At 40.8% G+C, this 22529-nt stretch overlaps 1 protein-coding gene and 1 long non-coding RNA gene across 3 annotated transcripts in view; both read left to right on the top strand.

Moving 5' to 3' along the window:
- The window catches only part of GRIP1 (glutamate receptor interacting protein 1), a 691488-nt gene that overhangs the window by 6023 nt on the left and 662936 nt on the right, over positions 1-22529 (top strand). The window lies entirely within an intron of this gene.
- Positions 8482-14842, top strand: LOC123592198. Its single transcript, XR_006709628.1, has 2 exons — positions 8482-11245; positions 11472-14842. It is a non-coding gene; the product is annotated as an uncharacterized LOC123592198 (long non-coding RNA).

The raw sequence follows: 22529 nt of genomic DNA, 5'->3' as shown, positions 1-22529 counted from the left end.
GAGTCTAACTGTCACAAAGATGAAGAAAGTCCTAAGGCCACACTTTTTCATACATGCAGCAAACTTTTATTTACCACTAATTGCCATGATGGGTACCAGGGATGAGAAAATCATGGTTCCCATTTTCAAGAAGACTGTTATGGGTAGTTATAGACTCATGGATGTGACAAATAACTCAGTACAGCCTCTCTTCTCCTATAAAGATTAGTGCCAAGGGAGCAGAGAAGAGGGATTGACTGTATTGAAGAGGTGGCACAGAGGAAGTGTTAAAAGACTTGAAGGAAGGAGAAGAACTTAGAAGGTTGGATGGGGATGTGAGGATGGATATTTCAGGCAGCGGGCATGGTGTGCTCCAAAGCGTTGTAGAATAAATTATACCAGGAACCACTATTGGTTTCTTAAGGAGCCAAAGTGTAGAATAAGACCATGCATATGGAGTGTAGAATATGAATATTCATTTCCCCATGAGGTAGGGAAGCTGGTTGGAGAAGAGGAGCCTAGAGAGGGCCAGATTTGGAAGAACTTTATATATGTCGGATGAAAGAGTTCAGATTGCATCCATCAGGTGTTGGGTGAATTGAAGGACTTCCGACAGAGAAGTGAAGGGATCAGATTTATATCTTGGAAAGGTCATCCTGGTAACAAGGAGAAAAGATTGGGGAAAGGGAGATTCTGGAGGGGTGGCGTCATGTAGGAGGCTACTGCCCTGTTTCAGGCTTGCAGAGATACTCAGGAGGAGGACAGGTGAATGTAAGAAACATGGGGCATGTAGGTTTTTGGTTTAGACTGTGATTAGAATCAGACTGTGTCGGGGTGCCTGGGTGGCGCAGTCGGTTGAGCGTCCGACTTCAGCCAGGTCACGATCTCGCGGTCCGTGAGTTCGAGCCCCGCGTCGGGCTCTGGGCTGATGGCTCAGAGCCTGGAGCCTGTTTCCGATTCTGTGTCTCCCTCTCTCTCTGCCCCTCCCCCGTTCATGCTCTGTCTCTCTCTGTCCCAAAAAATAAATAAACGTTGAAAAAAAAAATTAAAAAAAAAAAAAGAATCAGACTGTGTCTTGAGACCCAGTGCCTTGATACAGACACTGGTATTCTTTCTACCTCATGTTGCCTTTCTTTATTTCCTCTTCATCAAGTTTATGTCGGGGAGGAGGAAGGGAGGGAATATAAACATGATCGGATAGAACAATGTGAAAATAGAAGGCCACCAAAGTGATTGGGTCATAGTGATGGCTTAACGTGCACAAGTTTTGTTTAGTTGTTTTTAATTATGTAAAATTTGTATACCGTCTGATCCTAAAGGAAAAATAATTATTATCCTGTGCATTAGTCTTCTATAACTAATTAGGAATTTTAAGTGATCCTTAAAAAATTTTATTTATTTATTTATTTTTAAATTTACATTCAAGTTATCCTATAGTGCAACAATGATTTCAGGAGTAGATTCCTTAATGCCCCTTACCCATTTAGCCCATCCCCCCTCCCACAACCCCTCCAGTAATCCTCTGTTTGTTCTCTATGTTTAAGAGTCTCTTATGTTTTTATATTATTTTTCCTTCCCTTCCCTTATTTTCACCTATTTTGTACCTTAAATTCCTCATATGAGTGAAGTCATATGATACTTGTATTTCTCTGAGTAATTTCGCTTAGCGTAATACCCTTTAGTTCCATCCACGTGGTTGCAGATGGCAAGATTTCATTCTTTTTGATTGCTGAGTAATACTCCAGTGTGTGTGTGTATGTGTGTGTGTGTGTGTGTGTGTGTGCATGTGCGTGTGTGCATGTGTGTGTATCCATTCATTTTTATCAATTCATCTGTTGGATATTTGGGCTCTTTCCATACTTTGGCTATTGTTGATAGCAATGCTATAAACATTGGGGTACATGTGCCCCTTTGAAACAACATACCTGTATCCCTTGGATAAATACTAGTAGTGCAATTGCTGGGTCGTAGGGTAGTTCTATTTTTAGTTTTTTGAGAAACCTCCATACTGTTTTCCAGAGTGGCTGCACCAGCTTGCATTCCCACCAGCAGTACAAAAGAGATCCTCTTTCTCTGCATCCTGCCCCGCATCTGTTGTTGCCTGAGTTGTGAATATTTGCCATTCTGACAGGTGTGAGGTGGTATCTCACGGTTTTGATTTGTATTTTCCTGATGATGAGTGATGTTGAGCATTTTTTCACGTGTCAGTTGGCCATCTGGATGTCTTCTTTGGAGAAGTGTCTATTCGTGTCTTTTGCCCATTTGTTCCCTGGATTATTTGTTTTTTGGGTGTTGAGTTTGATAAGTTCTTTGTAGATTTTGGATACTAACCCTTTATCTGTTATGTCATTTGCAAGTATCTTCTCCCATTCCACTGGTTGCCTTTTAGTTTTGCTGATTGTTTCCTTTGCGGTGCAGAAGCTTTTTATCTTGATGAGGTCCCAGTAGTTCATTTTTGCTTTTGTTTCCCTTGCCTTCGGAGACGTGTTGAGTAAGAAGTTGCTGTGGCCAAGGTCAAAGAGGTTTGTGCCTGCTTTCTCCTCGAGGATTTTGATGACTTCCTGTCTTATGTTTACACTTGATCTTAGCCAAAAGGCCGAGAAGTGATTCCCTGTCTTACGTTTAGGTCTTTCATCCATTTTGAGTTTATTTTTGTGTATGGTGTAAGAAAGTGGTCCAGGTTCATTTTCTGCATGTCGCTGTCCAGTTTTCCCAGCACCATTTGCTGAAGAGACTGTTGTTATTCCATTGGATATTCTTTCCTGCTTTGTCAAAGATTAGTTGGCTATAAGTTTGTGGGCTCATTTTTGGGTTCTCTATTCTGTTCCATTGATCTGAGTGTCTGTTTTTGTGCCAGTACCATACTGTCTTGATGATTACAGTTTTGTAATACAGCTTGAAGTCTGGAATTATGATGCCTCCAGATTTGGTTTTCTTTTTCAGGATTGCTTTGGCTATTTGGGGTCTTTTCTGGTTCCATACAAATTTTAGGATTGTTTGTTCTAGCTCTGTAAAGAACGCTGGTGTTATTTTGGTACGGATTGCATTGAATATGTAGATTTCTTTGGGTAGTATTGACATTTTAACAATATTTGTTCTTCTAATCCAGGTATGTGATTTTTTTTTAATTGAAAGAGAAATGTGGTTGTTATTATGTTGTGGAAATGTCTTTCCTACTAATAGAATTGGGTGGGGTTTTTAACATTATTATTTTCTGAAAACAACTAAATGCTCTGTGAATAATGTTTAAAAATAGTTCGTATATAGGACTCAAAATGACAAAACTGGGGTTCAAGTCCTCTCTCAGCCATCTTCCTGATCTTTTGGCCTAGTCATAGACTGCCCCCCCCCCCCCCCCATGAAACTCCCTTTTCTCATCTCTGAAATGAGGATGATTCTTGGCATACTGATCTCCTGGGATTATGTTATGGAGTGAAACCTGTTAATTTTACATGACAAAGGGGAGAAGTAAAAACCTTAATTCTCTGGGCACCCGGCTGGCTACTCTTGATCTTGGGGTTGTAAATTTGCGGCCCCCATTGGGTGTAGAGATTACTTAAAAACAGGAAAAAAATCTCCCAAAATGAAGTTCAGCTATGTTATGAGGTTTGCCATGTTAGGCTCCCTTTTGGTTGCAAAACAACTCAAATAATGCAACTAAATTACAGTACATTCAAAGCTGCACCGGAAGACAGCCTCTTTCCTGGTTGTCCTTGGAAAAGTCCAGCTCAGACTAGGAGTCGACCTTGTCTCCGGCGCCCTGTTGTTCGGTTTCTGCTTCTCACCAGTCCAAGCTTCTGATCTCAACCCAATGTCCAAGGGACCATTACTTCTCAAATTGAAATCACGTATAGAACCTTTTTACAGGAGAAACAATTTCTTGCACATATCCACTGCTGACTTCATTTTTACTATGCTGCTTAAACATGTACTAACATAAAACTAGGTGTAAATTCCTGATGCTTATAGCTCTCATGCAATCACAGAACCACAACAGATTTTACAAGTGAAATACAAACAAAACTACTAAAAAATCAATAACTTTCAAATTAATGACATTTATTTCATGCGACTTGATATTGTTTGCCTGAAACTAAATCTCCTCTTGGAGCGTGAATATGGTACTTGCTGCTATGGAAAGTAACGTTGTCACATGCTGCTATGGAAAGTAATATTACCTTTTTTTTTCCCCCACTGGCTGAACTCCTTTGGAACCTTGGTTTTGACAATCTGTTGTTACGTGGTTGTTTTGGGCATGAACACATCATTTATATGTGAAGTCCTCCATTCTTTCTTTTTAAATTTTTTAATTTTTTTAACGTTTATTTATTAGAGAGAGAGAGAGAGAGACAGAGAGAGAGACAGAGAGAGAGACAGACAGAGCATGAGCACGGGAGGGGCAGAGAGAGGGGGAGACACTGAATCCGAAGCAGGCTCCAGGCTCTGAGCTGTCAGCACAGAACCCGACGTGGGTCTTGAACTCACGGAATGTGAGATCATGACCTGAGCCGAAGTCAGACACCTAACCGACTGAGCCACCCAGACGGCCCTGAAGCCCTCCATTCTTATTGGTCTCCTTTACACAATGGTGATCCTAAATACAAAAGCCAGCATTGGCTTTGCAGCTGGTAGCAGCAGTGGGCTACATGCTGATCTATGTTAGTGCTTCTTAAACTATTCTGATGGAGGGCTCTTTTCATCCCAGTCTGGTAAGTGGTCCCATACAGCCCAGTGAGTGTACTAGGGCTCACCTGAGTTACCAGAGTCTGACCACACTGTATATGTCTTTACCCTGTTCAGTGAGGTGAGCGCATTAATTCCAGACTGGGATGCTGGGGCGGTGACACATTGCTATAGGAGTTTCTGAATGCCTGACTTCATTTTCAGTATTTATCTAACCATGGGCGAGTAATAAACAGTTTTCCTGACTGACACTGACCACAGACCACACTTTGGATAGTACTGGGTTAGAACATGTTTATGTGGCAAGGGTTAGGGAGGAAGGTTCAGAAGGATGGGAGAAAGGTGTGTGTGTGTGTGTGTAAAAATGTACACAGTACGTTTGAGATATACAAATGAAACATAATTTATTTTCTGTAGCTGCTTTCCCCTTGCCTTTGAGATCCCACTCATGCTGAAGATGGAAAACATCTGATCTTATTAATTAAAAGCATAGTAGTTTTCAGTTTAAACACTCTTTCTTTGGTGGTTGCTCTCATTTCTCAAGGGTGTTCCTTCCCTCATTCTCTGAAGGGGAAAGTTAGTATCTTCATGGCGCTGGGTGAAGGGCATTTGATTCACTGTGTGACCCTCACTTTGTCCCCTGCTCTGCACTTGGCATGCTTGGTGACTGGGCGCTGTGCCCTGGTCTCCACTGAAATGAGACTGTTCCCATTTGGTCTTTGAATGTCATCCTGGCAGCTGATTTGGACTTCCTGGACCTTGCTGTTGTGTCTACTTCTGAGATCCTGTAGCCTGTGACCATCTTGTCAAAACTATGCCTTTTTTAGGTACCAGTCCTGTCAGCATTTCTGTATCCCTCTTGGGCACTTAACTCTTTCCCTTGAATCATGGTGGAGTTTGTGGGATCTTGGGAGGTGCCCTCACCACCTCTGCAGATCTGGCACCTTCTGCAGATACTACCGCTGCTTTGCTCTCATGCCATGTTGAATGCTGTCTCTGCCAAATAACCATCATGCTGGGTGATGAGGATCACTCGTCAGAAAGTTCACTATTGCCCTTAAAGCTACACAGGTGTTTTTCTCTCTTTTTGCACTTGTCAAGGAGTTTTAAATCCTTGCAGCATATTGGACACTTGTATCTGATTATTTGTCCCCCTGTCCCTCCCTGTTTTTCTCATTCTGTGCTGTATCAGATGTCTAGAATGGCTTCAGTGACTTGAAAACTTAAAACTAGAAGGCACAAGGGTCAAAAGGGTGAGTGAACACAAGGAACAGTCCTGTTCGCATCTTAGGTGGGTTCCTCTCCGTAAGATCGGAGTGTCAGAGAAGAAAGAAAGAAATAACCTAGAGTTGACGTAGCCTGAAGCTGACTGATACCTTGTATTGCACACACACCTTTTTCACTTAATAGTTTTATTAGAAATCTGCCCTTTATATTTCATCAGCAGATGTGTGAACGTGAGAACTGACATAGTTCTTCTCATGATTGGAAGTGTAATTGCAACGTGCATTAGCAATTAGATATTCATGTATTTTATTTATTTATTAAAAAATTTTTAACGTTTATTTATTTTTGAGAGACAGAGAGAGACAGAGCATGAGCGGGGGAGGGGCAGAAAGAGAGGGAGGCACAGAATCCAAAGTAGGCTCCAGGCTCCGAGCTGTCAGCACAGAGCCCAATGTGGGGCTCGAACCCACAAACCATGAGATCATGACCTGAGCTGAAGTCGGGCGCTTAATCGACTGAGCCACCCAGGCACCTCAGATACTGATGTATTTTATTTTTTTTTTTAAATTTTTTTTTTCAACGTTTATTTATTTTTGGGACAAAGAGAGACAGAGCATGAACGGGGGAGGGGCAGAGAGAGAGGGAGACACAGAATCGGAAACAGGCTTCAGGCTCTGAGCCATCAGCCCAGAGCTCGACGCGGGGCTCGAACTCACGGACCGCGAGATCGTGACCTGGCTGAAGTCGGACGCTTAACCGACTGCGCCACCCAGGCGCCCCAATACTGATGTATTTTAAAGGTTTACTTTTTATTTTGAAGAAAGATGTTTAAAAGAGATCACTAGATATCCTTAAGACTTCTAGTATGAATTGATGCTAGAATTATTTTACTAGCCAAGTGTTAATTTAGTTTGTTTTCACAATTGCTGAATAGAGCAGACAGTATGAAAGTCTGATACAGAGTTTGACATCTTTTTATTAGTAGAGTCTACATCTTTTTAAGTACAGTTCATAATTTGAGAAAAAATTAAGGAAGATTGTTTTTACCTGTTAGTACATTAAACAGCAACACCAAAACAGTAGATAATAACATAGGTGAATAATCAGATAACAATGTAGTAGTATTTATTTGTTCATTTATTCTGATACATACTCTGTGAATAGTTTTCCTCCTTGATATCTTATGATGTCAAGTATTTGTCTCTCCTATTACTGACCTTCTAAATGCCATTGACACAGACTGTGGAGTGTGCTAACGTGCTCACAAAGTCATACTTCAACAGTCAGGATTTCTCCGTTGCCCTCCTCAGAAGTGTCAGGATTGTTGACTAAAAGAGATTGGCATTAAAATTAGATTTTTCAGATGAATTCAAGTGTTTCTTTTTAAATGTATAATTTTCCAGTGTGTGCAGAGCACATTTTCATTAAATGAAAACCTTGAACAAGGCAATATAAATTTAGTTTCTTTGTTACTGTTTCACTTTTCTCCCCCCCCCCCCCCCCAATAATTTTAGTTAGGAGAATGAAAATTTGCCAGGCTAGAAGCCAACACCTGTAGTGCTGCATCTGCTGAGGAAGTACCTCATCTGGCTTTGGTCGTGCACTTGAATGCTGATGTATGTTTTATATCAGCTGATATATGGTGCTGGTGTGTGTGTGTGTGTGTGTGTGTGTGTGTGTGTGTGTGTGTGTGTAAAAGCCCTACCAATGAAGAGTAGTCTTGCTTTCTCATCAAGAATCTATAATGTTATTGGGTGTGATCTGAGCCCTGCATTCAGTGACTACGTTTACTCAAAACCCCACCCTTCTCGCTTTGACTCATCATAGTGAAAAAGGAGAACGATGTATTAATTTTCTTGGGATTTCCTAACGAAGTACCACTGACTGGGTGGCTCAGACAACAAAAATTTATTTTCTCACAGTTCTGGAGGCTAGAAGTTCTTGATCAAGGTGTCATGTTAGTTTCTGGTGGGAGGTCTCTCCTTGGGCTGCCAACAGCTGCCTTCCCCACTGTGTGTGCTCACATGGCCTTTCCCTGGAATATGCATGAGGTGCAGGTGGAGAGAACTCTCTACTGTGTCTTCATACAAGGACACTAATCCTGTGGAATCAGGGCCCCACCCCTGTGATGTCATTTAACTTTAATTACTTCCTGGAGGCCCCATCTCCAAATACAGCCATGCTGGGGGTAGGGGCTTCAACACAGGGACAGAAACATCCAGTTCATAACAGGCAGGAACAGAAAATCAGTCAATGGCATATATAATGTTTCTATACGTTTCATCTTTCAGCATCTGGAAACTGCTCCTTTTGCACAGAAGTTAATGTACTTAGAAGGTGGTTTTAAAATACAGCCTCCAAATTTTTGTTTTTTGATAGTTTTCCCACTGAGTATCTGTGTCCCCTCCATTGGGATCTGGGCAGGCTTGTGGCTGCTTTAAGCAACAGGGTATGCTGGGACTGACGCTGTGTGACTTTTGGGGCTCAGGTACAACAGATGGTGTGGCTTCCCCCTTGTTAGCTGGAACACTCGGTTTGGAGCTCCGAGCCACCACCGGGCTCTCCTGCTTCTGGTGAGTCACCACACTGTGTGGAAGTCAGTTCACTTGGAGAGGCCCGCATGTACGTGCCCTGTTTGTCTATCCCGGCCTTCAGTCTTCCCAGCCTAGGTACCAGACGTGTGAGTGGATGAGCCTGTGGATAATTTCAGCCCTCAGCTGTTGAGTGCCCTGGCCTGTGACTCTTCCTAGCTGGGGCCGCAGACCATCATGGAATCGATACAAGCCATTGTGTCTGTCATGTCTGAATTCTTGACCTGTGGACTCTATTAGCATCACTAAATGGTTCATAAAAAGCAGCTACATTTCGGGGTAATTTGTTACATGGCAATGGTAAGTGAAACAGAGGCTGTATGGCCCCGTTTTGGATCCCTTATCTCCTGTTCTGTTGCACTCTCTGGAACTCGTTTATCCTCAGCAACATCCTTTATATCCTCAGCCTCCCCTGGAACTTCCCCTTCCCTTTCTCAATCTAACTGAAACATGGCTCTTCCATTGCTTCCTTTGTGTCCTCTCAGGCGGTCCTACTCCTGGAGGAGGGACAGAAGGTCCTTTCCGTTCTTCTTTGCTGTTTCCAGTCAGTTTTCTTCCCCTCCTTTCTGAAAATTTGTAATTTTGAATCTCGTGCTGTAGCACCCTACAAGCAACTGCTCCTCTCTGTTGTGGTCACTTCTCTGCGGTATGTGACCATTTTAACTTCTGGCTCACTGCCACTTGTTCCAATGTGGCTTCTGTCATAATTCTTATGACTTCAATATTCATATAAATGGTCCCTCCAGTTTCTTGGTTTGCTTCTCCATCCTGTGTCTTTCTGTCTTTCGGTTGTTCTATCCAACGCTACCTCAGTTGCTCGCTTCTGTGACCACATTCTACACCAGCAGTTTTCAAAGTAAGGTCCAGGGGCCCCTTGGGGCTGCAAGCCATTTTCAGAGGGTCTGTTAGGTCAAAACTGTTGCCACAATAATACTAAGACATTATTTGCCTTTTTAATATCTTTGTCTTGGGAAAGCTTTCCAGAAAGCTGCATGATGTGATGAATATCTTCATTCTGGCCACTAATGGAATACATACTTGTATATTCTTGTGTTTAAAAATTTTTGTTTTAATATTGATATTGTAAATATTAGTAGACATACCTTGCATAACCAAAAACTTTTTTAAGGTCCTCACTAGTTTCTGGGAATGTAAAGCCACGCTGAGACCAACATGTTTGAGAATGGCTGCCCCGATACTTGTTACTAATGACTGCACCCTCCATTATCTCATTCTGCTCTCCAGTTGGCACCTGTCTTTCTGTAATCCTGACTCCAACGGACTTCAATTCCAGTAGGGCCTAAAATCCATCGGCTCTCCCCTCTTTATACGTACTGTCAACACTCCTCTCAGGTCTTCATTTCCCTTCTTTCCAGCTTGACTTTCCATTATATCGTATAATCAGTCTTTTAGGAGGATTCTTAATTCGCTCATGCCTCTCTCATCTGGTAGGACTCATCTGGAAAACCCGGTGAAACTCCCTACCACTCTAGTTTACTTCTGTAAAATTTAATGTGGTTGGAGAAAAACACTCAGCCAAGCTGACTGCTTTCACCTTAATTCTGTGATCACTGATCCCCAACGGGCCCTTAGTGCTGCTAGGTTATCAGGCTGCATTATCTTGGTCAATTCATTCATGCCTCTGCTCTCCCAGATGACTGATACCTCCCACTCTTCCCTGTTTCCTCGAACCTTCAACACCTCCTCTTCCATTCTCACCCTCAGCTGAAAACTCTGCTTCCTATTTCACTTAGAAAACAGAAGCAATTAGAAGAGCATTTCTGTTTGCCTCTCTGCCCGTATATTTTGTCTTCACTCTTGTTACTATGGTTGAACTGTGTGCTCCTGTGCAAGGCCGGCTCTCTACTTGTACACACGATCCCATTCCCTCTTGCCCACTCCAGAACATGGCTCCAACATATTCTCCCCCCCTCTCCAGCATCATCAGTCTCCCCCTCTGCTGGATTATTGCCATTATGCATACATCCGTGGTATTATTTCACCTACTTTTTCACCTCTTTTGACTACAATTTTCTGTTCCCCTTACTAGTGAAATCCCTTGAGAGATGTTCCTATGTTCACTCTGTAATATTTCTTTTTTCATTCTCTCTTGAACCTTGTCCAGTCCAATTTTTGTGCCCTATTCTATCTTCTACCAAGCAAGCCAATGACCTCCATATTGTTAAGCCTGGTGGCCAATTCTCAATCACCTATCTCCTGACCAGTCAACAGAATTTGACATCATTAACTACTCCCCTCTGGAAACACTTCATTCATGTGGTCACTGGTCCATCACATTGTCCTACTTTTCCTCGTCCCTCATCAGCTACTCCTCTTGGTCTCTTCTGGTGTTTTTTCCTTGGATCCCTGACATCTAAATAGTGGAGTGCATTAGGTTTTGGTCCTTGTGCCTCCTGTTCTTTTGTGCTCCCCTCCAGTCTTACTGATATGCTGGTGCTTCCCCCGTTTGTATCTCCAGCCTATTCCTTTCTTTTAATCCAAGGCTTCTGGATTCCTTGATTTTCAACAGTTCCTTTGGACTGTCTGACAGGCAGGCATCTTACACCTAATATACCTAAAATCAAGTTCCTGACTTTCTCCCTCAAACCTATGCCTCATTTTGTTTCTGTCTTACTGCTTGTTCATGGCAAAGCCCCTGGTATCTTCCTGGATTCCTCTGCTTCTTCATATCTCACCTCCAGGGTGTTAGATCCTGGATCCTATGTGTGGAATCCTGTTGATTCCATCTTCAAAATATATCTAGAGTCTGGGGCGCCTGGGTGGCGCAGTCGGTTAAGCGTCCGACTTCAGCCAGGTCACGATCTCGCGGTCCGTGAGTTCGAGCCCCGCGTCAGGCTCTGGGCTGATGGCTCAGAGCCTGGAGCCTGTTTCTGATTCTGTGTCTCCCTCTCTCTCTGCCCCTCCCCCGTTCATACTCTGTCTCTCTCTGTCCCAAAAATAAATAAACGTTGAAAAAAAAAATATATCTAGAGTCTGATTGTCATCACCTACCTCTACCACGTCCAATTCAGCTACCAGCATCTGTATTAGCTAGATTACCACATTTTCCTCCTAACTGGTTTTCCGTTTGTCCCCTTGTCCTTTGTTCTTACAACAGTTTTCTGTAGAACGGCCAGAGTGATCATTTAAAAACATGTCAGGTCTGCTCAAAACACTTTAATGGTGGCCCATCTCACCCAGAGTAAAAGCCAAAGTAGAAGGCCTTAATAACGAGGCCCTGTATAATCTCTGTTACCAATTTATCCTTATTTCTCTGTCCTAGCCCCCCCTCATTTAATCTACTGCAGTCAGACTGGGCTTAGCAACACCCAGTTTACTCCTATCTCAGGGTCCTTCTTTGTACTCACTCTTCTCTTTGCTTGTAAGACTTCCTTTCTCACCTTCTTCAAATTTTTGTGTAAATGTCACTTTCTTAGTGAGGTCTTCCCTTACTAGCTTATTTGAAATCACAACCTCCTCAACACTTTCTCTTTCTTGCTTTAATTTGTTCCTTAGGACCATATGACATACCACTTATTTTACTTATTTATTTGTATATTGTGTATGCCTAGTGTTTATTGTTACTGGAAGCTCCCTGAGGGCAAGTATTTTTGTCTGATTTATTACTGCTATATCCCTAACACACAGAGAATACTTGGTTCATAGTAGGTTCTCAATTGAGTTTCCAAGTCAGTGGTACTCAGAGAGCAGGAGAAATGATTTTTGGATGATAGAGTAGTGAAGTTCACATGTAGGTTTCATATTGCTTTTCAGGGTTTATCTTTGAACTTGAAGCACTTTGATTCTGGCAGAAGATTCTTCTTCCCCTAGATTTTCATACCGCCTCATTCCTGGTCTGCCCTATGGGGTTGAAGAATTGGGAGATCTAAATAGACTACTCCCACCTCAAGAAAGGTAGCTGGCAGGTGAGCAGGGAGATTCTCTTCTATCACTGGCAATCCATGGACTGGCCTTTGAAAAAGTGCTCTTTCACGTTTAAGACTACAAATATTTTCTGCTAAGATATACCTCTGTTGATGATATACTAGATGTGTTAAAGCGGAAAAATGATAGAGGAATGTTTTACAGTGGAAATCTTTTTCCTGATACTCTGAAATACGATGGTTACATCAGTGCCTGTGTGATAGTCTTATTTGTGTCCACCCTGCCCCCCATGGCGCAGGGCTCCGTGTGGATACTTAATATTTTGTTAAATGAATGAGTAAAGGGAACAAGATGAGTTGGCATTATGAAAAATCATGGTGGGAAAGAGATAGGCCTATCTTTTCCCCTCTATCCAGAGGCAAAAGCTACATAAAAGTGAAGAGTACAGTATATCACCACTTAGTATCTCTGAATTGTATCTCTCAATTGCTTTAAGTAAAACAAACAAGCAAACAAACAAAACAACAAAAACCAAGCCAAAACAAACAAACAAAAAACCACTTGTTTTTGATATTTGAAGAAGTTGTGCTTAAGACAAGATGAGTTCTTTTAAAACAAATATGAATAGTTTATGTATTTCCTTATCTATGCTATTTTTTCTTTTCATTCTTGATTCTTAAAAAAGTACTGAAGGCAACGTCTTTCTAACAGCTTCTTTCTGTCCCTAGATAAGTCCAGTTGGTTTTGCTAGTATATAATAACATGCCAGTAAAATGAGGATTCGTGTATTTCGCCCTATTTTTTAAGCCAATTCATTGCACTCTAATGGAATGACATAAAAAATGGCCTTTAATTGAATAATTTATTATGCCATTTGTTTTTTTCTTAAACTCAAATGCAGAAGTAGTACTTAATCAATTTCCTGCTTATTACTGCAACCAAAGGGCTGCATAGTTATATGGCAGACCTATTAGGGAGTGTTTATATATTTTTTAGGGAAACATTTATAATGTTATTATATAATATTGTTCTTTGTTCTAAAGCTGCATTTCATATATACATGCATCCTAAACTACACCATTTTTTCTTTAGATACGGTTGATTGCGTGGTAGATAATCTCAAATTTCAGCATAATCATGAATCATACTTAGGTTAAGGCAATTGGTTTAATGCAATAATTTTTCTCCCCCAAAGCATCTCTTTAAACAACTAATTTTCCCAGGCTTCTGTTTCATGTAAACTGTCACTTGACTGTTTATCAATGCTTCTTTGTCCTCATAAGATCTGTACTCTATTTCTTTCTAAATTCCCAAGGTATCTGCTTGGTTTTCGCCCTTATCCCCCAACATTGGGATGTCAGAATAACAATCAATTCTGATACTCCATTGTGTTTTTTCCGCAATGCCTAGCATGAGAAGTCTCAGGCATTCAATAAACACTTGTGGATTGATTGATCTAATCCTCAACTCCTCTCGGAGTTTAACCTAAGGAAGACTCTGAATGAATCAAAGGCCCCCCATGGATTCCTTATCCTGTCAGTTAGGTTTGGAGTGTGTGCAGTAGGTGTGGCAAAAATATTCAGTGATCAAAAGAATACTTTCTATTATGGAAAAGCAATTTGGGAAACTTGGTTTTACTGCAGGATAATTAGAGATGTGAGCTCTTAGAATCATAAATGGATTTGAATGCTAACTCCTCCCCCACTGGCTCTTTGGCTTGAGGCAAACTATTTGACCTCTAGGTTTCTTCCTTTGTAAAAGGACCCCATAATAACACCTACTCCTCAGGGTTATAGATTTTAAGAGTTATCTGTAAAAGTAACTGTCGGCTATATATAGAACTGTGATGGCAGCTATATATAGAAGTGTGAAATCCAGATGAGTGTAATAACTTACAAGATCCTATACAAGAGAGGTTGAGGTTTTCAGGTTGTTGGGGGATTTGCAGTTACCTGAGGACTGTTTTAGAGGGTGGGTTCCAGGATGTTTGGAAATCCCTGTATCTCGTGAGAAGAGGGGACGTTCACACATTTCTCATGATAAAATAAATATTTGGTAATGTTAACAACTGGTTGCAAATATATTAAAAAAATAATTATGAACATAGCCTAGAAATTTACCTAGGCTAATTTGCATCAGTGTTAAGGGTCCCCAAACACATAGAATTATACTATACCTAGATAAAAGGATTGATTATGAAATCACATGCTTCCGTTTATTTTGTGGCTGATACGTGGTTCAGACATCAAGCTCTTGAATAACAGTTTTTCATTTCTCTTCCTGTCAGTGACTTCATTTGAACAATAGCCTTGTGCAGCATACGGCTTTCAGTATATATTAAACCATGACAATCGAGTAAACATACCAACCAAACTACTGTCTTGCAGTGTAGGGAACCTACAAAGATGTGATGATTTGGATTTTGTTTCAACACTTTTTCAATTAATGGCTTACAGATAAATACAGAACAAAACAAAGCAAAAAAAAAAAAAAAAAAAAAACAAAAAAAACAAAAAACAAACAAACCCACCTGGAGATGCTCTTTGACTTGAGGTTGTATCAAACCTAACTTGGGATCTCGGGGATTCCTTTTGCCAGCTCAGTCCCCTTCTGCCACTGGAACCTTGCTTTATCTACAGCCACTCTGAGCTGCCTGGCTTCCCACGGATTACTAGATATACTTCTTTGACTCCACCTTGTTCAGTGTCTAGCCTAGTTCAGGTGTTCCAGGGGAACCCTTGCCTGGGGGAACTTGGTTTGTTATTAAAATCAGTGCTGATGGTTCCTCCCACTCCGTACTCAGTTCCAGTCACAGGAGGTGTAAGGGATCTGCTGCGAGGGTACCAGTCCAAATGATGCTGCACATCACTGAAATAAATCAGGAATGTGGTGCAAGTTAACTCAGGCCTTCTATACCTCCTTCTATCCTAGTGGACAGACCCTCGAATGGAAATTTTTACAAGTTTCTCTGCAGGAATGTGCCCTGCCCCTAGTAAATGAATGTTGAATAACCAGGCTGCCTGGGAAACAAATGATTGACGTTCCTAGGAATCTCAGCACATGTTGTGGTCCAGCCCAGCTCTTGGTGGTTGGGATTTACAGTATTGCCAAATCCTTTCACTCCATCTTCAGGCTCTGCCTGGGTTCCTCCTGCACGATGCTTATTTTTTACCCATACCACCACAAAGCCTAACTCCTGCCAATATCCCTGAACGACTCATGCCTGGTCCGTGGCTCCTCCACTCATTGGTCTTTTCCTGTGTCCTAAGTGTGTGCTTTGTCCAGGATCTTCCTAATCCCAGGATACTGATTTTAGCTTTTTACTAGGTCGGACCCAACATTTCCCTGGTTCCCTCCTTTCTGTCTGGGCACCCCAGAAAAACTCTGATCTTGATTTCCTCTCTGTATCCTTTGAAAACTGGTACCTGCAGAATTTCTAAGAATGTTCATGTATGCAAAAGTTCATTGTGCCTCTGGTGTGGGAGTGATTTGAGGAGAAGGGGTGAAGCTGTGTGCAGTGGTTGCCGAACTTGTTTGACTGTGGGACATTTGCTGTTGGAGCATCTTGGTGGTTGATAGTTCGTTCAGAACACACTTCGAGAAATGCTGCCAAGCATAGTAATTTGGGGCTTGAAAAAAATGTTAAGAGCAGGTGTTATTCCCTCAACAACATAAGAATATCAGTGCTGTAGAATATTTGATTTTGAATTTTCTTGATGTTTTTTGTGTAGTACTGCAGCGTCACTCTAATTAAAAGCTTCCCTTTAAGTTTTGATGTTTGGTTACTGAATTTGCCCTTACTGATTGCTCTTTTCTCTCTAACTGAGCAAATTCAGTATTTGTTGAGAACCTACTATGTACCATATGCTCTGCTAGTTGCCAGAAACACAAATATAAGCTCTGCCCTTTAACAAACACATTATAGTGTAAAATGAACATCTTATAAAGCTAGTTCTACATTAAGCCAATTATTTTGTTTTTCTTTATTTCAGGCCCAAGACTTATTTAACAAAGCTCTATTCTCTTTCCACTCCAGATGATAAAGGATCCCCTTAGGGTAGAAAAGGAATTTCTGAGCATGTTACAAAAAATAGGAAGTGGAATGAGTTGCATGAAAATTTAGTATTTCTATACGTCAAAACCTACCATAAACAAAATTCAGAGGCAAGACATTTGCAACGTAAAAGGCAGAAGTTTACCATCCTTAATAAAATGGGCACATAGTACTTTTTAATAAGTCATTGTTGAGTGAAGGAATGAATGAATGAGTGCATGAATTAAGTGAAAGCAGTAAGGAAAAAAAATCACCCATATAGAAATAGGAAAAAGATGTGAACAGTTGGCATAACACAGGTGTCTCTCTCTCTCTCTCTCTCTCTCTCTCTCTCACACACACACACACACAGAAGTGCAAATCCAAATATCAAAAATAAAGAATTGCAAATTAAAACAAAGTAACCTTTTAATCTATCCCTCATTAATTTGATAAATGCTTGTTAAGTACCTGTTATCACCATACTGTTAAAGTGCTTTGTAAGTTACATTATTTCATTTAATTTAAACAACAGTTCACCTGAAATAGGTATTATTATCTTCATTTTACCAATGAGCAAAGTTATGTCTTGTAACATAGTTAGGATTTTGGAGGCAACATTTGAACTCTTAGCTGTGTGTGACTGAGGTCCACACTCTTACTTACCAAAGTATTCTGTTGGCATTAATAATAATAATAATAGTAATAATAAAAAGCTATTTGAAGGTATGGAAAGTTGTTTATGAGAGAGCCTGGGTGGCTTGGTCGATTAAGCGGTTAAGTGTCTGACTTCAGCTCAGGTTATGATCTCATGGTTTGTGAATTTGAACCCCCATAGGGCTCTCTGCTGTCAGTGCAGAGCCCACGTCGGATCCTCTGTCTCCCTCTCTCTCTGCCTCTCCCTCACCTGCATGCACTCGTGTGCTGTCTCTCTCTCTCAAAAAAACGCCACTTAAATAAAATACAGTTGTTTATGAAATAGAGTTAAGTAAAAAAATGATTACAAAACAGTTTGCACATATGATCCCACATATGTTCTTTTAAAAATGATATAGCACACAGCAAAACTTGGAAAGATATATACTAAAATGTGAACAGTGCTTATCTGGGACTTTTATTTTCTTCTTGCTTATACCTTTTAATTTTTCTATAATGTGTATATATTGTGTTATAAGCAACAATATTTAAAAAAAATTTAAATATTTATTTTATTTTTGAGAGACAGAGAGTGAGTGGGGAAGGGGCAGAGAGAGAGGGAGACACAGAATCCGAAGCAGGCTCCAGGCTCTGAGCTGTCAGTGCAGAGCCCGACAGGGGTCTTGAACCCACAAACTGCGAGATCATGACCTGAGCCAAAGATGGACGCTTAACCGACTGAACCACCAAGGTACCCCATAAGCAACAGTATTTTAAAAATCTTTCCAAATTTGTGTGTGTATGTGTGTGTCTGTGTGTGAACATGACAACATACTTGGAATTTTATAAGAAGAGTTACTAGAACCAACTTTTTCCCCAAAAGAAGAATAAAGAGAAGGCACACCCAGGGAATAGAAGAGTGTGTGCTCCCCATGCAATACAGAGTGAATATGTACACTGATAAGTGATGTGACTAAACAGCTCAGAGAGTAGGAAGTACAAATGTCTGCTACATATTTGGAGAAATAGTCAATATTAGTAATTAAAGACCTGCGAGTGAAACCATGATGAGATCACTATTTTCATTGTAAGGGCAGGACAGCTTTTTTCAAAAGGAGTGCAGAAACAGGTACTCCGAAGTTGCTGCTTTGGAGAAAGCAATTTGATGATAGCAGAAGCCTGAAAATTGTTTATATAAACCTTGACCCAGTCCGTAATCAACTCCTGGAATTTGATCTCAAGTAAATAATCCTAAATACTCAAAAATACTTGTGCACCAAGATCTATGGCATTACCCATAATGGGGAAAAATGGGAAACAACCTAAATGTATAGCACTGCAGTCATGGGGTAATAAATGAGAGGATAAATCATGTATTGATTAATTTATTCAACAAATAACCATTGATTGCCTATCCTGTACCAGGCATTGTCTCAGTGCCAAGGTCACAGCAGTGAAGAGAGTTTTTTCCCCAAATAATTTTTATTTATGTAATCAAAAAGATTTTTTTATGTTTATTTATTCTTGAGAAACGGAGAGAGAGAGAGAGACAGAATGCGAGTAGGGGAGGGTCAGAGAGAGAGGGAGACACAGAATCCGAAGCAGGCTCCAGGCTCTGAGCTGTGAGCACAGAGCCCGACACAGGGCTCAAACTCAAGAACCGTGAGATCATGACCTGAGCCAAAGTCAGATGTTTCAGTGACTGAGCCACCCAGGTGGCCCCATCCCCAAATATTTTTTAAAAAGAGGATTCCATAACATTTTGAGATGGTAGGTATAAAAAGTAAGATATTAAATTATAAGTGCATTGGCCTCAATGGTGTGAAAAATAGAAAGGCCTGAAAGGAGGTACATGGAAATATTAACAGTTATTTTATAATTGGATTATGTATGAATTCTGAAAAATATTTTTCAGTATGTCCCAATATTTCTACAATAAAAACATATGTTTTTTTAAGTTAGCAAAATAAATGTGAAACTTAATTGCCATAATTTATTATATGTTTGCACTATCCTTTTTAAATAGGAAAAGAGGAACTCGTGTCTGAGCAATGATGGGAATTTAATAGATCTAATTAAAACTACCAGAATTTGTGATTTTATTGAGCTCCTAAAACATCTTTGGTTTTACTGATATGTTTAAAGCCTTTAAGATGCTACTTTCATTAAAGCACTTCTGTAGTAAATGGTAATTGTGTATTGAATAGATAAAAACTTACATTCAACAGATCAAAAAGTCCAATGCAATGTCAATTTGATTAGGTAAATGCAAATTTAACAGCCTAGTAATTCTTTAGTCTTCTTATTTTACATGCCATGAAGAGCGGGATAATATAATTAAAATTCTGAAAATGGCTGTTTAGGATAATGGTGTGTTTTTCCCTTTTCCTCTTTTAAAGTGAGATGAGGGAATTTACATTTCCACTCAAATGTTATTTCCTATAGTGAAGGATCCCACTACGGTGGTCTAAGTAAACTTTAATTATGTTCCATACTTATGTGTAAATTTATTTTTTATAATTGGTTTGTGTTTTGAAATGTTTTGGATAGATTCCCTTAAGTTTAGGAATTGTTTTTATACTTGGTGTTTGAAAATTGGTTTGCATTAAAAATAAAGATATTTTAAATTTAATTTAAATTGATGAAAGATGTCAGTAACAGCTTACAATCTTGAATATAGGTCAGAAAACTCTGAATTTTGGTTGTATCAGAATTTATTATGTCTTATGTAAATATACAGAAAGGCTTAAGATTCGGGGCTCAAAATTATGAAAATTAGCATGAAATTCAGTCAGGTGTAAAAGTTAGTGGTAAAGCAAAAACCCTTGCTAGGGGGTTAAGCCGGGTTAGGAGTCTTGGCAGATGAGAAGCCTGTGAATCGGATTTATCCGAATCGTTTCTGCACTTGAGAGTCCATCATGGAGACTCCCTCATGGAGACTCCATCCTTGGATTTTCTTAAGTCGTGTGGCATGCAGAGGAGACAGCCTCTCTCCACAGCCACCGCTCCTTGCACTGTACCGCTCGTGTGCCTGCCCCTTCTCGAGTGTGGCGGGAAGTGAAACGTTCCCGGCTCCGACTTTGAGGCTGAACTCCTTTGGGAAGTGGAGGTCAACTAGAGAGGGCTCAAGTTGTTTTTTCTCTCCAGTTTTATGAGAAAACAAAATGGCAGCTGCCCCCTACCTGCATCTCTTCTCTGTGGAATGCTCTTCTCTCTGAAGAGCTTAGGAAAGACAGCCTCACCCCAGGGGTGTGCTTCAGACACCAAAATGTGTGTGTCCTGGAATTGCAGAGTTTTTTGTCTGTGTGTGAGGTTAACGTCCGCCTTCTAAGGAGCTCACCTACTCAGGCCTGGCCAGTGTGAGCACAGTCACGCCTGTGATTGGTGCAGGTCTGACTGCTGTCTTGACAGTGACCCATGTGCCGACAGCCCCGGAAGCTGTCACTAGCGCTGGACAGTGTTGGTGATCACCGTCCAAGCCCTCGGCTAGTGTGAGGTTCACACGCGCAAGCCCAGCCTCCAAACAGAGTGGTCTAGACTGCCCCACTGCCCCGAAAGGCATCGTTTTGCCCTTTTTCTTAACGTAGGGACATCCGTGCGTTGCAACTTGAGACTAATTCCTTGGTGTGCTCACAGTCCTGTTGGGTCTCACACTGGCTTCCTCAGATGCAGATTCCCCAGTGTAGACTTTGCCCTCCCCAGATCCAGACACATGCAGAATAGAATGGCCCACTCTTGCCCGTGTAGACACATCTTGATCTTGTTCTTTCCCCTGAAACCACAAGATTTTAAATCTCATCTCCTCTGTGCTGTTTGATTTCCTCTGTTGGCAGAGCAAAGGTGGGCTTGAGAGTCAGCCCCTGGAGATGGTCTGCTTCCATTCAAATTCTGGCTCTGTCATTTGTTAGCTGTATGATCACAAGCAAGGCTTTTAATGCCTCTGTGCCTCAGTTTTCCTACCGGTTAAAATGGAGATAATAATGATACCTTTCTCACCTGCTTGTTGTGAGGATTAAATGAACTAACATACATAAAACACTTAGCACCTAGTAAGTACTCAGAAAGAATTATTGTGGTGCTGACCAACTCAGCATCTCCTTCTGGATTAATACAGTGCAAAATGTGTTTGAAAATGTGTCCTTAGGGCATAGATTTTGTTGTTGACTTATTTGATTTTTTTTTTTCTGTAGACTAGTATATATTACATGACTCTGGATTGGAATCTGTTTAAATTCTAACACAGAAACATTATGACAGTCACTAGAGGAGAATTAGAAGTAGCTAGTGTCAGCTTTTGCACGCAGCGGAATGAGATAAAGAGCAGTCGTGATACATAACACATCCTGGGAATCAACGGGAATTTTACAGTCATTATGATTATGACAACAGTTTTACTAGATTTTCACAGTAGCTTTTTATTTCAAAGATTTTCAGGGAAAATGTATAGCCACTTAGGAAAATCTGTATGAGAAAAATGTTTAATCACTCTAATTTTGTATAGAAGGTGAATGTGAGCAAGAATATGGTTGAGTGGTTTCCCTGGGGAATAATACCAGATCGATCAGGGGTAGATCCAAGCAGCTTAATTTCTGATTTACTTCTTTAGTGTCTACAAATCCTAGTTCTCTCAAGATGGGAGCAATTTGCATGTGCAATTTAGGAGAAAAGTTCTTTGGATTAAATTCCTTAAAAGAATGTAACATGGTTTCCTTCAGCAAAGATATTTAACTGGTGGAAGAAATGTCCCCCCCCCCCCACTCCCTCCCTCCCCCCACAACCCCTCAGGAACGAACGGACTGAAATAGCTCTTGGGGAAATTTCCAGTTTTTTTTAGAGTTGAATATGCAGAATTTATAGGCAAATCCCTTAAGATTAAAACTCATTGCTCTATTATAAAGGATTCTCACAGGGTCAGTCTTACCCGTGGGTGGAGTGGGCCCTAAATAACTTGTTTCATTTCGGGCTGAGAAATGCCTTTGAATTCTCTCCAAATAGCTTATCTATTCAGTGTTTGAAATTCCACATTAGAGATTCTTCTATCTTTGCTTTTTTTCAGACTTCAAGTTTTCTATCTTCTGGAAGTGCAGATATGGCAGGCATGTCTAAGTAATAACAGGCTCAGCCCCACAGTAGCATGTTTGTGAGTTTAGAAACTCTTTTCTGGGTTCTGGGGGTTCTGTTTGGCCGTGAATAAGAGTAAGGAGAGAGCATCGTGATTCTTGGTTGTTGGGGGAAAGGGTGGGAGAGTAAGGGGGTGATGGCCCCACGGTGAAAATGGGGGTGGGGCACCATAGAAGAAAAGCTGGGTGACAGGAAGCCACATGTCACCTGCTTCCTCCTTTTGCTCTGGGTTAGGCCTTCTGTTTTGATCTTCGAGTAAACAAACAAAAATCTCTGATTTTATGCCTCAGTACTTTTAGTTGTATCTTTAAGAGGGGCTGATCTAGTTTGCTTTTTTTTTTTTAGTTTTTATTTTAGAGAGAGTGTGCAAAAGG

Source organism: Leopardus geoffroyi, chromosome B4 (assembly GCF_018350155.1).
Source record: "Leopardus geoffroyi isolate Oge1 chromosome B4, O.geoffroyi_Oge1_pat1.0, whole genome shotgun sequence".
Lineage (NCBI taxonomy): Eukaryota > Metazoa > Chordata > Mammalia > Carnivora > Felidae > Leopardus > Leopardus geoffroyi.
The sequence above is the reverse complement of the archived record's forward strand: the minus strand, read 5'-3'. Positions and strand labels throughout refer to the sequence as shown.